The following is a 15,920-nucleotide window of genomic DNA, read 5'->3' as shown; positions in this document are numbered from 1 at the left end:
TTCATGCAAGAACATTTCCAATTTTAATGTACAATGAATTTTCCAAAGTGAAATGATAATGGATTACTCCTTTATATTCACTGCTGACCTCGTTGGGGTTGAAATCTAAAAATGGATTCGAATCTCGGACTCAGGCTTGGGGTTGGGAAATAAAATCGCAACAACCCATGGGTAAATGATGTGTGTGGGCTGCACTGTGGGAGTGTGCCTCCGACACAAAGAACTGCCTTGGACCAATGTCAAATGGATTTATTTTTATTGAGTATTATATTAACAACAAATGCAGAACCGAGGGACGGCTCACAGTCTGGTCATCTTCCTTACACCTTTGATTCTGTTTATAAACAGAGTGAGACACATAACAGGGAATCTTCCAAAACCCACTTTTACACTTGAATCACTGCCACCAACTCATGTCAGTTATGCGCCCGCTTCAAATTAACATGAGTGTGAAAAAGTTACAGACACGGCCGTAGACGGACATCCACAGACAGACGCGCAGACAGACACCCCCCCACCACACAGACAGACACACAAACACACAGACAGACACACAACCACCCCCACACATATACATATACATATACACACACACACACACACACACATGAAAACATACTGCCCCGGGTGCGATGGAAGGATGCCAGCCGAGATTGCAGGAGATTAAACCTTACGCACCGGCCGTAAATGTGCGAGGCCGGCCTGGAAATCCCCTCGCCCCTGGGAGACTCCCATTTAAGGGCAAAGGCAGCTTCGAGTCTCCGCGGTGTGAAAGTGACATCAGTGCGGAGCCCCGGGCCGCCAGCGTGAAGTGTAGCAAATTTCCCAGCCTGATTGACGGGCGTCTCGGCCAATGGGCGGCCGAGTTCCGGGATCGGGTGCAAACGGGAGGGCCAATGGGGCGCCGAGCCGCGCCGGGCCCGCCCCCTGTGCTCTGGGACTAGCGCTGGGTCTACCTGCCGGGCGGAGACAGCGGGGAGCAGACTGGTGGGAGCAGCTGTGAGTATCAGGCAGGTTGATCCGATCACCGGGTCTCACTGTGTATTTACTAGTCGCAAAGAGAGGAGGGGAGGAAGGAGAGAAACTGGCCCTAAGGGTTGACACGAAATGTCGTAGTCTTTCCATGTCTTCCTGTTGACTGACGATAACCGCTTCCTCCCCGGTATTCTTATTTGCATTGGTGTCTGTGCAAACGTTTGCTGTATTTTTTTTAATTTTTCAACATTGTTTGGTTTGCCCATACATCATCGTGACACAGAACAAGAATGTAGCTTCAGGAGCCTGACTTTCAACTCTTAATAGCAAGGTGTTTAGTTAGCTGCCTGTTTGACGCTGGGATGTGAGAGGTTTGAGAAGGCTCACAGAGTTGTCTGTGCTTTAAGGGGTCCTATGCAGCCTGCTTACTCATCTGTAGAGATTATGCTTGGTCTTCTGGCTGCTTTATATACATGTGTGAAAATGCAATCATTGTGGTACACACGCGTGCACAGGTGGAGTGCGGGAATGTTTACCAATCTTAACTGTCATTATTTCCTGTGTTAAAGATTAATCTGGGCCAATAAAAAATATTGCAGGTTCCTCAGTGGTAATTTGGCCACATACAGAGCAGTACAGATCAGGAAAGTCCTGGGTTTGATTCCTCGTCAGTGCAGAATTGGTTAATCTGGGCCTGGGGCAGTCATTTCAATTGGCTTTGAGGTTCTCAGGTTAGAGAGGGGGAAAAGTCAGCCAGGGCTTTTGCTTCTGATCCAATGCCTTGAAAGGACGCAGATGGACTTTGGATTAGGACAGGCTCGGCCTCAGCTCTGAAATCTAAGCACGAATGAACTTGGCCTGCTCTCATACACTGCTAGTTGTGCAGCAACTACGAATCATTGAATGATGCAGCACAAAAGGAGGCTGTCCAGTCCATCATGCCTGCGCCAGCTCTTTGAAAGAGCTATCCAATTAGTCCCATTCCTCTGCTCTTTCCCCATAGCCCTGCAAATTTTTTGCCTTCAAGTATTTCTTCAATTCCCTTTTGAAAGTTACTATTGAATTTGCTTCCACCACCCTTTCAGGCAGTGCATTCCAGATCATAACAACTCGCTGTGTAAAAACATTTCTCCTCATCTCCCCTCTGGCTCATTTGCTAATTACCTTAAATCTGTGTCCTCTGGTTACCGACCCTTCTGCCACTGGAAGCAGTTTCTCCTGATTTACTTTTATCAAAACCTTCATGATTTTGAACACCCCCTATTAAATCTCCTGTTAATCTTCTCTGCTCTAAGGAGAACATCCCCAGCTTGTTCTCCCTAGAGGAGGAGCTTTACCTCTTGCGAGCCAGAGATCAAAAATTCTCCATTGGGCGAGTAACTGCACTAATTGTGTAGCTCTTCATGTACAACAATAACAACTTGCATTTAGGTACTGCCTTTAACGTAGAAAAACATCCCAAGGTGGTAGGAGCAGTGAAATTACTTCCCATGTAGAGAGTACCAACTTATCCATCTAAAATTAGAGCTAGGCCGTTCAGGGGTGATGTCAGGAAGCACTTCTTCACACAAAGGGTAGTGGAAATCTGGAACTCTGTCTCAAAAAACTGTTGAGACTGGGTCAATTGAAAATTTCAAGACTGAGATTGATAGATTTTTGTCAGGTAAGGGTATAAAGGGATTTGGAGCCAAGGTGGGTAAATGTTGAAGTACGGATGAGCCATGATCTAATTGAACGGTGAAACAGGCTGGAGGGGCTGAATGGCCTACTCCTGTTCCTATTTTTTCCACTTTTATATTTGGGATGGGGAGGTTGGGTGGCGGGGCGGGTGGATACTTACTCAAATTATTCTGTAATTCCAAGGTGGCACCAAACCAAATTGGCAAAGAATTTTATTGTTTCAACTTAATTGGAACGAGCCAGATATGATTTAATGGCTCTTGCATGACATTTAAGAAAAAGTGCAGCACTAGCAGAAACAAATGGATCAGATTCAAGTTGGGAAATAATGACTTTTTAAATTAATTCTCGGGATGTGGGCGTCGCTAGCAAGGCCGGCATTTATTGCCCATCCCTAATTGCCCTTGAGAAGGTGGTGGTGAGCCCCCTTCTTGAACGGCTGCAGTCCGTGTGGTGAAGGTTCTCCCACAGTGCTGTTAGGCAGGATTTTGACCCAGCAACGATGAAGGAGTGACGATATATGTCCAAGTCGGCATGGTGTGTGATTTGGAGGGGAACTTGGAGGTGGTGTTGTTCCCATGTGCCTGCTGCCCTTGTCCTTTTAGGTGATGGAGGTCACGGGTTTGGGAGGTGCTGTCGAAGAAACCTTGGCGAGTTACTGCAGTGCATCCTGTAGACAGCACACCGTTAAGGTGAGTTACAAATAAAAGGGAACTATTGAAATACAAATAGTGAATTAACACAATTCCATAGATGATTCGCTCCTGCGGAAGAAACAAATCACAACAGTGATGGGGAGTCCCTGGTGTTCTATAAGTTACCTAGAAGGTCATTGTAACTGTGAATTCACATTGAAGCCCAGGCTGAGCCTGTCCTGATCCGAGGTCCATGTGTGTCCTTTCCAGGGGGGTTGGGGGGTGGGTCACTGGAACAGAAGAATAACCCTGGCCAATTTTTCCCCTCTCTAGCCTGAGAAACCTTGAAGCCAAGTGTAGCAACTGCCCGAGCCCAGATTAACCAACTCTCTACAGACTAAAGAAGAAAAGAAAGAACTTTCACTTAGATAGTGCCTTTCATGACCTCAGGACATCCCAAAGTGCTTTACAGCCAATGAAGTACTTTTGAAGTGTAGTCACTGTTGTAATGTAGTAAACATGGCAGACAATTTGCACATAGTAAGGTCCCACAAACAACGATGTGATAATGATCAAGTAACCTGTTTTAGTGATGTTAGTTGGGGGATGAATATTGACCAGGACACTGGGGAGAAATCCCCTGCTTTTCTTCAAAATAATGTCGTGAGATCTTTTACTTCCACCTGAGAGAGCAATCGGGGCCTCGGTTTAACGCCTCATCCGAAAGTGCATCTAAAGTGTCAGCCTCGGAATCAAACCCAGGACTTTCCTAGTCTGTATTGCTCTTCATGGTCAATACAGAGGAACCTGCAATATTTTTATTGGCCCAGAGTAATCGTTTAAAACAGAAAATATTCAGTCTGTGCTGAGCTTCTAATCCACGTGAATGGAGACTAAAGAGACACAAGTGAGTTATCACGTGCACACTTCAACTTTTCTCCATTTAAAATCCTGTGTCCACACTGACAGTGGAAGCTGCCTGTGTAAACATGTCAGACAGCGATTGAAACATCCTATATTGTTGGCTTTCTTGAATCAAGAACTGAAACTTTGATTAGTGTTGGGTGGAGCACATTGTGGTGGTGTGCTGTAGGGGAGGGCTGGGTCACTGATGGCAGTAGAATTATTTTTGCTGGTGATAGAGGTCGTCCATGTTATACGTAAAGTTTAAGTGCCCCCCATCACCCCCCTTATTTCAAGGTCCTGTATTTAACACGTTCCCTGTATTTGAGTTGATGGTGATTGTAAGAAACTGTGCAGCCCGCCCTGATCAATTGATGGAGTTTGTTTTAATGGGGCCTTTGATATTTTGGCACACGCATTAATGTGATACTGAAGAAAAACGATAGAGCTTACATTCCGGGCTGAATATTTCCCAGAACAAGAACATCAAACATAACATTACCAATCAAAGAAAGACTTGAAAAATCAGGGCTGTTTTCATTAGAACAGTGGAGATTAAGGGATAATTTGATGGAGGTGTTTAAAATGATAAACACAGGAGGTAGAAACAGACTGTTCCAGTGATTATGGGGTCTAGATCAAGGGGATGTAAAAATAAGAGATTCAATGCAAGAGTTCTAGGACAGAAAGCAGGAGAAATCTTTTTAACAGAGGATTATGACGCTGTGAAATGCACTATTGGAGTTAATGATTGAAGCAGGGACCATGTCAATATTTAAGAATAGGATAGGCGGTTGAAGGAAAGAGAAATAAAGGGGTATGGGAACAGGACGAGCGCATGGGGTTAGAAAAAAAAGAAACAAAGAACTAACTAACTTGCATTTATACAATGCCTTTCACGACCTCAAGACATCCCAAAGCACTTTACAGCCAATGAAGTACTTTTGAAGTGTAGTCACTGTTGTAATGTTGGAAATGTGACAGCCAATTTGCACACAGCAAGGTCCCACGAATAGCAATGTGATAGGACTACTGCTCACGTGGAGGATAAACACCAACATGGACTGGTTGGGCCGAATGGCCTATTTCCGTGTTGTAAATTCGATGTAATGAAAGGCACACCTGAAAAAAGTACAGGGCAGCCTCTGATATCACTGTGCCAAACTCCCCTTCATCCTTCTAACCCCTCTTCATTGTGGCTAGGCTGAACGAGAGCCAACTCCTGGAGTGCACTGGAGGTCCCAAACCTTTTTCAAATCAATAATTACATTTATAAATTCACAGTCAGATTGTGGGAAGAGCTAATTTATTTGTCCCAGATTTAATCTCCTTGACACAGTTGTACAAAGATTATTTGTTTAGCCCCCTGAGACGAGAATGGACAAATTTGATAAAGAACGTGACCCCGATTAGGTTTTCCTTTACACTTTCACTGGGGACATATTTAGTAGTTATTGCTGGCAGTTAGCTGTGATGCTGCTTACTCACGGTACAATTCTTCACAGCTTTCACTTGCCAGGAGTCTGTTAGGGACCAAGGTGAAAGTAAAAGTAAAGATTCTGAACCATGTTTCAGTGTGACTGACAGATGTTTATGCAGAAATGGTAGGAGCCTTGCAGTGTTGCACAGCCATAATCATGCCTTAACTTTGACCTTTGATCATGTCTTAAATTAAGATTCCCTTACGTAGCGTTCAAACCAAAATATCTCGATCAATTCCGCTTACCTTTTTCTTTTGCTTTTTTGAGTTGATTAAAAGAGTACCATCGAACCAATGCTAAGACTTATTTTTAACTTTTAATGTGTGTTTGTTTTCCATCTATCTTTGTTTTCTGTAATACTTTTGATTTAAATGGTGAGTGTTGGCATTGATGGAGAAATCTGTCTTTGCGACGTTGCTGAGTTTGATGACGAACATCTGTAGATGGGTCATGCGGTTTCTCAGTGATGTGCTGTTTATACTGACAGCTCAGTAACTCATCAACTACCCCACCCCCCCTGTCATTGGCACTCGCTGCTCAAAGAGATATTCAGAAATGGCCAGAACACAGTTTTTGAAAGCTGATAATTCTTTGTAATGGTTTGACGTTGGAAAGTAGTCCAGATGGTAACATTCCCTCTAAATATTATGTTTTTAAAATAAACCAACTCCTACCTCCCTCCTTCTCCATGAGCTAGAAGTCGTGAATTGTGGTAATTTATGCACTTCATGCAGCCAGAAAGGATGTTTGAATCCTATGGTTGACTCTGTAATGAGAAATTGGACTCGAGAAAGTGTTTAGAATGTACACTCATTCCATTCACCTTGTCATTGAGTTTTCACCATAATTCAGTCAAATATTGCTTTTGTAAAAGAGTTGGGTATTTCTGGTTCCTTAATGTGCTGTGATTTCTAATTTAACATTCTTCTTAATTAGGACCTGAAAAGTCCAACCTGTACCTTTTTTCCTTCATTCCCAATTTTATGCTCCACTTCTGAAGGCATTGACTCCTAGAATCACAGAATCTTACAGCACAGAAGGAGGCCATTCGGCCCATAGTGCCTGTGCCGGCTCTTCGAAAGAGGTGTCCAATTTAGCCCCACTCCCCAGTTTTTTCCCCCATAACCCTGCAAATTATTTCCCTTCAAGTACATGTCCAATTGCCTTTTGAAAGTTCCTATGGAATCTGATTCCACCACCCTTTCAGGCAGTGCCTTCCAGATCTTAACAACCCTCTGTGTGAAAAAAAATCTCCTCATTTCCCCTCTAGTTATTTTTCCAATTATTTTAAATCTATGACCCCTGGTTACTGACCCATTTGCCAGTGGAAATAGTTTCTCCCTACTTGCTCTATCAAAACCCCTCATTACTTTGAATAGCTCTATTAGATCTCCCCTTAACCTTCTCTGCTCTAAGAAGAACAATCTCAGCTTCTCCAATCTCTCCACGTAACTGAAGTCTCTCATCCCTGGTGTCATCCTGGTAACCCTCCTCTACTCTCTCCAAGGCCTTGACATCCTTCCTAAAGTGTGGTGCCCAGAATTGTACACAATTCTCCAGCTGATGCCTAACCAGTGATTTGTAATGATTTAGCATGACTTCCTTGTTTTTGTATTCAATGTCCCTGTTTACAAAGCCAAGTATCCCATATGCTTTCTTAACCACCGTATCAATTTGTCCTGCCACATTCAAAGATTTGTGAATATGTATCCCCAGGTTCCTCTGCTCTTTCACCTCCCTCAAACCTTATTATTTAGATTATACTGCCTCTCCATGTTGTTCCTCCCAAAGTGTTCATTTCACACTTATCCACATTAAATTTAATCTACCATGTATCTGCCCATTTCACCAGTCTGTCTATGCCCTCCTGAAGTCTGCTACTATCCTCCTCATTGTTTACTACGTTGCCAAGTTTTGAATCATCCACAGCTTCAAAATTGTGCTCCCTATACCTCAAGTCTTAGAGTCATAGAGTTATACAGCACGGAGAGAGGCCCTTCGGCCCATCGTGTCCGCGCCGGCCATCAGCCCTGTCTACTCTAATCCCATATTCCAGCATTTGTCTAGGTCATTAATATATAACAAGAAAAGCAATGGTCCTAATACTGATCCCTGGGGGACCCCACTACATACTACTCTCCAGTCAGAAAAACATCCATTCACCACTACTCTCAGCCTCCTATCCCTTAGCCAATTACATACCCAAATTACCACTGCCTCTTTAATCCCATGTGCTTCTATTTTCCAAATGTCTGTTATGTGGTACTTTATCAAATGCCTTTTGAAAGTCCTTATATGCATCAACTGCACTACCTTCATCAACCCCCTCTGATACTTCATCAAAGAACTCAGTCAGGTTAGTCAGACATGATTTGTCTTTAACTAATCCATACTGGCTGTCCCTTATTAACCCATGCTTCTCCAAGTGAGAATTAATTTTGTCTCTCATAGTTTTCCTACCACTGATGTTAGACTGACTGGCCTGCAGTTACCAGGTTTATCCTCCTCCCTGTTTTTGAACAGGGGTATAACATTTGCAATCCTCTGGTCATCTGGCATCACTTCCATATCCAAGGAGGATTGAAAGATTGTGGTCAGAGCTTCTGCAATCTCCATCCTTTCTCTCAACAACCTAGGATGCATCTCATCTGAATCAGGTGACTTGTTAACTTTGAGTGATGCCAAACTATTGAGCACCTGCTTACTATCTATTTTTATCCTATCTAATACCTCTACTCCTCCCTCCTCTACTGCGACGTTAATTTCATCATCCTCTTTTTTATATATAGAATTATAGAAACGTAGAAAATAGGAGCAGGAGTAGGCCATTTGGCCCTTCGAGCCTGCTCCACCATTCAATATGATCATGGCTGATCCTCTATCTCAATACCATATTCCCGCTCTCTCCCCATACCCCTTGATGCCTTCTGTGTCTAGAAATCTATCTAGCTCCTTCTTAAATATATTCAGTGACTTGGCCTCCACAGCATTCTGTGGTAGAGAATTCCACAGGTTCACCACCCTCTGAGTGAAGAAATTTCTCCTCATCTCAGTCCTAAATGTCCTACCCCGTATCCTGAGACTGTGACCCCTCGTTCTGGACCCCCCCCCCCCCAATTCAGAGGAAACATCCTCCCTGCATCCAGTCTGTCTAGCCCTGTCAGAATTTTATATGTTTCAATGAGATCCCCTCTCATTCTTCTAAACTCGAGTAAATACAGGCCGAGTCGACCCAATCTCTCCTAATATGACAGTCCTGCCATCCCAGGAATCTGGGTGAACCCTTCAATGCACTCCCTCTATGGCAAGTACATCCTTTCTTAGGTAAGGAGACCAAAACTGCACACAATACTCCAGGTGTGGTCTCACCAAGGCCCTGTATAACTGCGGTAAGACATCCTTGCTCCTGTACTTAAATCGTCTTGCAATGAAGGCCAACATACCATTTGCCTTCCTAACCGCTTGCTGCACCTGCATGTTTGCTTTCAGTGACTGGTGTACAAGGACACCCAGGTCCCTTTGTACATCAACATTTCCCAATCTATCACCATTTAAATAATACTCTTCCTTTCTGCTTTTCCTTCCAGAGTGGATAACTTCACATTTATCCACATTATATTGCATCTGCCATATATTTGCTCACTCACTCAACTTGTCTAAATTGCCTTGAAGCCTTTTTGCATCCTCTTCACAACTCACGATTCCACCTAGTTTTGTGTCCTCAGCAAACTTGGAAATATTACATTTAGTTCCCTCATCCAAGTCATTGATATATATTGTGAATAGCTGGGGCCCAAGCACTGATCCCTGCGGTACCCCACTAGTCACTGCCTGCCACCCCCCCGAAAAAGACCCATTTATTCCTACTCTCTGTTTCCTGTCTGTTAACCAATTTTCAATGCATGCCAGTATATTCCCCCCAATCCCATGTGCTTTAATTTTGCCCAATAACCTCTTATGTGGGACTTTATCAAAGGCCTTCTGAAAATCCAATTAAACCACATTCACTGGTTCTCCCTTATCTATTCTACCAGTTACATCCTCAAAAAAAAACTCCAGTAGGTTTGTCAAACATGATTTCCCTTTCATAAATCCATGTTGACTTTGTCTAATCCTGTTGATATTTTCTAAGTGTCCTGTTATCACATCCTTTATAATAGACTCTAGCATTTTCCCTACTACTGATGCTAGGCTAACTGGTCTGTAATTCGCTGTTTTCTCTCTCCTTTTTTAAAAAGTGGGGTTACATTTGCCACCCTCCAATCTGCAGGAACTGTTCCATAATCTATAGAATTTTGGAAGATGACAACTAATGCATTCACTATTTCCATGGCTACTTCTTTTAGTACTCTGGGGTGCAGATTATCAGGCCTTGGGGATTTATCTGCTTTCAGTCCCATTAATTTCTCCAGCACTATATTTTTTTTACTAATACTAATTTCCTCATTCTCACTAGTGCCTTGGTTCCCTAGCATTTCTGGGAAGTTATTTGTGTCCTCTTCCGTGAAGACAGAACCAAAATATTTGATTTATTGCTCTGCCATTTCCTTGTTCCCCATTATAAATTTTTCCCGTTCATTATAAATTCTCCCATTTCTGACTGTAAGCGATCTACATTTGTCTTCACTAATCTTTTTCTCTTTTATATACTTGTAGAAGGTTTTACAGTCCACTTTTATGTCCCTTGCAAGTTTACTCTCATACTCTATTTTTCCCCTCTTAATCAATCTCTTGGTCCTTATTTGCTGAATTCTAAACTGCTCCCAATCCTCAGGTTTGCTACTTTTTCTGGCAACTTTATATGATTCCTCTTTGGATCTAAAACTATCCTTAATTTCTTTTGTTAGCCATGTTTGAGCCACTTTTCCTTTTGTGTTTTTGCGCCAAAAAGGAATGTAGAATTGTTGCAATTCATGCATTCGTTCCTTAAATGTTAGCCATTGCCTATCCACCGTCATGCCTTTTAATGAAGTTTTCCAATTTATCATAGCCAACTCACTGCTCATACCTTCGTAGTTTCCTTTGTTTAGATTTAGGACCTTAGTTTCAGATTGGACTACTTCACTTTCCATCTTATTGAAGAATTCTATCATGTTATGGTCACTCTTCCCTAAAAGGCCCCGCACAACAAGATTATTAATTAGCCCCTTTTCACTGCACAATACCCAATCTAGGATAGTCTGTTACCTGGTTGGCTCCCCAACGTACTGGTCTAAAAAAACATCTCGTACACACTCCAGGAATTCATCCTCCACAGTATTATTGCTAATTTGGTTTGACCAGTCTATATGTAGATTAAAGTCACCCATGATTACTGTAGTGCCTTTGTTACATGCATCTCTAATTTCCTGTTTGATGCCGTCCCCTACATTACCACTGCTGTTTGGAGGCCTATAGACAACTCCCACCAGTGTTTTCTGCCCCTTGTTGCTTCTTAACTCCACCCAGACTGATTCTACATCTTGATTTTCTGAGCCAATATCCTTTCTCACTATTGCTCTGATTTCATCCTTTACTAACAACACCACCCCACCTCCTTTCCCTTTTTGCTTGTCCTTCCTAAATATCGAATACCCTTGGATATTCAGCTCCCAGCCTTGGTCACCCTGCAGCCATGTCTCCGTAATCACAATTATATCGTATCCGTTTACATCTATTTGTGCTGTTAATTCATCTACCTTATGAATGCTTCGTGCATTCAGATACAGTGTCTTTTTAACATTTTTAGACATCTTTACATCTTTTTGTACCATGGCCCTATTTGTCTTATTATCATTTTTTCTTACCCGGACCCTATTTGTTGTCTTTTGTTTGTACGCTCTGTCCCTTCCTGACACAATCTGGTTATCCTTACCCCAGTCACTTTCCTGCACTGCTTCCTTGTCTTTTCTCTTTAGAATTCTAGATTTCTCTCCACCAGGACCCTCCCCCCCCCTATTATTTAGTTTAAAGCCCTATCTACCTCCCTAGTTATTCGATTCGCTAGAACTCTGGTCCCAGCATGGTTCAGGTGTAGTCCGTCCCAATGGAACAGCTCTCTCTTTCCCCAGTACTGGTGCCAGTGCCTCACGAATCGAAACCCACTTCTCCCACACCAATCTTTGAGCCACACATTCATCTCTCTGATCTGATTTACCCTGTGCCAATTTGCTCGTGGCTCAGATAATAATCCAGAGATTATTACCTTTGTGGTTCTGCTTTTTAATTTAGATCCTAGCTGCTCAAACTCTCACTCAGCAGAACCTTTTTCATTTTTTTTTAAAGCAGATGCAAAGTGTTCATTCAGTACCTCAGTCATGCTCTCTGCCTCCATAAAAGATTTAGATCCAGCACTGTTTCCTTCCTCATTGGGCTAGAAACATACTGATTAAGGAAGTTCTCCTGTACACATTTTAGGAATTCTTCACCCTTCTTGCCCTTTACACTGTTTCCATTCCCAGTCTATATTAGAGTAATTGAAGTCCCTTACTAATACTGCTCTATTATTTTTACATTTCCCTGAAATTTGCCTACAGATTTGCTCCTCTATCTCCTTCTCACTATTTGTGAATCTATAGTAAACACCCAGCAATGTAACAGCTCCTTTTCTGTTCCTTAACTCTAACCAAATAGATTCAGTCTTTGAACCCTCTAGTATATCATCCCTCTGTAGAACTGTAATATCATCCTTGATCAATACTGCCACCCCACCCCACTCCTTTCTTTTTTCCTTCCCTATCCCTCCTGAATACCTTGTAAGCAGGAATGTTTAGTTCTCATTCCTGTCCATGTTTAAGCCAGGTCTCTGTTATAGCCAATATATCATAACCCCATGTGGCGCCTTGTGCCTGTAGATCATCAACCTTATTTGTAACACTCCTCGCATTAACACACATGCATTCCAACACCAAGCTAGTCTGCTTTGCTTTTTTCCTCCATCTAATTCCTGCTCTTTCTACACTATTCTTTATTCTGTTTCTGCTTATCCCTCCTAGTTCACTATGTACCTTGTCTCTCCTCTCTGCTGCTACGTCCTGGTTTGCCTCCCCCTGACTCCTCAGATACAGTGCACTAGCCACTAGTCACGTGGAGCTTACTGGGAATCCAGATGTGACTAATTACATTTCTGATTAGTAAATAAAAAATGAGTAATAGACACATGCTGGTCATGTGATCTCAATACTCTTATTTGCACGGCGTATGCGCGTGAACTTTAACCTATTAGTGGGTTTGAATGGTAAAATGATAAAACAAAAAGCAGAGCGTGCGTGTTTTTTTGATCGTTGTGCCTGCTTTACTTCCTTGGTTACTAAATGGTGACAGATGTTTGTTAAGTAAATATACACACATGTGAAGTATACTTAATTACCTGTATTGTGTGAGTGCATGTAAGGCGTTTTCTACTAAAGTTAGTGCATGTGGCTAAAACGGTGTCACTGTAGTAACACCTGTGGCTAGTCAGCAATTTCTATTGGACAACACTGTTCTGGTCAATTGCGAAACCTGTTAGAGAAGAAGCTAGCAGCAAAACCTAAATAGATAGCTCTCCTTGTCAGTCATTTTTGCCATGTTTACTGTACTTACTTTTTATTCATTCATGGGATGCGGGTGTGGCTGGTAAGGCCGGCATTTATTGCCTATCCCTAATTGCCCTTGAGAAGGTGGTGGTGAGCTGCCTTCTTGAACTGCTGCAGTCCGTGTGGTGAAGGTTCTCCCACAGTGCTGTTAGGTAGGAAGTTCCAGGATTTTGACCCAGCGACGATGAAGGAACGGCGATATATTTCCAAGTCGGGGTGGCGGGGACGTGCAGGTGGTGTTGTTCCCATGTGCCTGCTGCTCTTGTCCTTCTAAGTGGAAGAGGTCGCGGGTTTGGGAGGTGCTGTTGAAGAAGCCTTGACGAGTTGCTGCAGTGCATCCTGTGGATGGTACACACTGCAGCCACTGTGCGCCGGTGGTGAAGGGAGTGAATGTTTAGGGTGGTGGATGGGGTGCCAATCAAGCGGGCTGATTTGTCCTGGATGGTATTGAGTTTCTTGAGTGTTGTTGGTGCTGCACTCAATCAGGCAAGTGGAGAGTATTCCATCACACTCCTGACTTGTGCCTTGTAGATGGTGGAAACGCTTTGTGGAGTCAGGAGGTGAGTCACTCGTCGCAGAATACCCAGCCTCTGACCTGCTCTTGTAGCCACAGTATGTATGTGGTTGGTCCAGTTAAGTTTCTGGTCAGTGGTGACCCCCAGGATGTTGATGGTGGGGGATTCGGTGATGGTAATGCCGTTGAATGTCAAGGGGAGGTGGTTAGACTCTCTCTCTTATTGGAGATGGTCATTGCCTGGCACTTGTCTGGCGCAAATGTTACTTGCCACTTATGAGCCCAAGCCTGGATGTTGTCCAGGTCTTGCTGCATGCGGGCTCGGACTGCTTCATTATTTGAGGGGTTGCGAATGCAACTGAACACTGCAATCTTCAGCGGACATCCCCATTTCTGACCTTACGATGGAGGGAAGGTCATTGATGAAGCAGCTGTACTCTGCATGATGGTTGGGCCTCGGACACTGCCCTGAGCAACTCCTGCAGCAATGTCCTGGGGTTGAGATGATTGGCCTCCAACAATCATCTCAACCCCAGGACATTGCTGTAGGAGTTGCTCAGGGCAATGTCCGATGCCCAACCATCATGCAGAGTACAGCTGCTTCATCAATGACCTTCCCTCCAACAACCACTACAATTTTCCTTTGTGCTAGGTATGACTCCAGCCACTGGAGAGTTTTCCCCCTGATTCCCATTGACTTCAATTTTACTAGGGCTCCTTGGTGCCACACTCGGTCAAATGCTGCCTTGATGTCAAGGGCAGTCACTCTCACCTAACCTCTGGAATTCAGCTCTTTTGTCCATGTTTGGACCAAGGCTGTAATGAGGCCTGGAGCCGAGTGGTCCTGGGGAACCCAAACTGATCATCGGTGAGCAGGTTATTGGTGAGTAAGTGCCGCTTGATAGCACTGTCGACGACACCTTCCATCACTTTGCTGATGATTGAGAGTAGACTGATGGGGCGGTAATTGGCCGAATTGGATTTGTCCTGCTTTTTATGGACTCTGGTTTATGCTGATTTTGTGCCATGTGTACGTGCTGCCAATGGCTTACATAGAGCCACTGCTGGACCATTGTTACCCAAATCAGGGTGATTTAATTGTTTGTAACTTTTTTTCTCTTCAAAGGTTTTCTAACAAAAAACATCGAGGGTAATTTTGACTTTGGGTGATAGTGTAAAACGTGGAATAGTGGATCAACCATCCGTTATATATATCTCCCAATTTTCATGTCCATTGAGGTCGATGGGATTTCAAAATTCCTTGCAGGAGATTGTTTTTTGTGTTACTCCTTTACCTGGCCTGCCACCAAATTGCATCCTCCATAAACTTGAGCTCATCCAAAACTCTGCTGCCCGTATCCTAACTCGCATCATGTCCCGCTCACCCATCACCCCTGTGCTCGCTGACCTACATTGGCTCCCAGTCCGGCCGCACCTCGATGTTAAAATTCACATCCTTGTTTTCAAATCCTTCCGTGGCCTCGCCCCTCCCTATCTCTGTAACCTCCTCCAGCCCTACAACCCTCCGAGATCTCTGCGTTCCTCCAATTCTGGCCTGTTGCGCATCTGCGATTTTAACCACTCCATCATTGGCGGCCGTGCCTTCAGTTATCTAGGCCCTAAGCTCTGTAATTCCTTCCCTAAACCTCTCTGCCTCTCTTCCCCTCCTTTACGACGCTCTTTGACCAAGCTTTTGGTCACCTGTCCTAATATCTCCTTATGTGGCTCGGTGTCAAGTTTTGTCTGATAACGCTCCTGTGAAGCACCTTGGGAAGTTTTACTACGTTAAAGGCGCTATATAAATGTAAGTTGCTGTTGTTGTCACATGCAACTAGTACGTCTGTCTGAAATTGGCAAGAAACATAAAAAATAAATTGAAACTATCTTGAATGTTTTCAAGCGAGCTGTGTAGCCGAGCTCTCCGCTTTCCACGTTCGGGCCTCCTCGTAGATTCCCCCAACCAATGGGGAAGGACCAGCGGCCCAATACAGTTTCGCACCTGCAACATGAAAACTATGGATCTGTTTTACTTCTGTTCTGGTGCTGTGGAATCCACACCATAATATAGCCAAGTTCCGCACCCATGAGGACGGCCTCAACCGGGATCTTGGGTTCATGTCACGCTACACGTAACCCCACCAGCGAACAAAAGTTACCTGTTTTTAATATAACGGGT

The 15,920-nt window shown here is 43.7% G+C and overlaps 1 protein-coding gene across 5 annotated transcripts in view; it reads left to right on the top strand.

The window, feature by feature from the left end:
• Positions 1 to 920: 920 nt before the first annotated feature.
• LOC137335272 (tubulin polymerization-promoting protein) overlaps positions 921 to 15,920 on the top strand; it is a 52,041-nt gene continuing 37,041 nt past the window's right edge. For 2 of the 5 annotated variants that reach the window (XM_068000583.1, XM_068000567.1), the window contains exon 1: positions 934 to 999. The gene's annotated coding sequence lies outside the window, so the exon portion shown is untranslated. Of the gene's footprint in view, positions 1,000 to 3,260; positions 3,348 to 15,920 lie in introns of all 5 variants that reach the window. The other 3 variants (XM_068000590.1, XM_068000575.1, XM_068000598.1) reach the window with 3 other exon arrangements.

This window comes from Heptranchias perlo, chromosome 2, assembly GCF_035084215.1.
Source record: "Heptranchias perlo isolate sHepPer1 chromosome 2, sHepPer1.hap1, whole genome shotgun sequence".
NCBI lineage: Eukaryota > Metazoa > Chordata > Chondrichthyes > Hexanchiformes > Hexanchidae > Heptranchias > Heptranchias perlo.
Note: the sequence above shows the minus strand (reverse complement) of the source record. Positions and strands in the feature narration are given on the sequence as shown.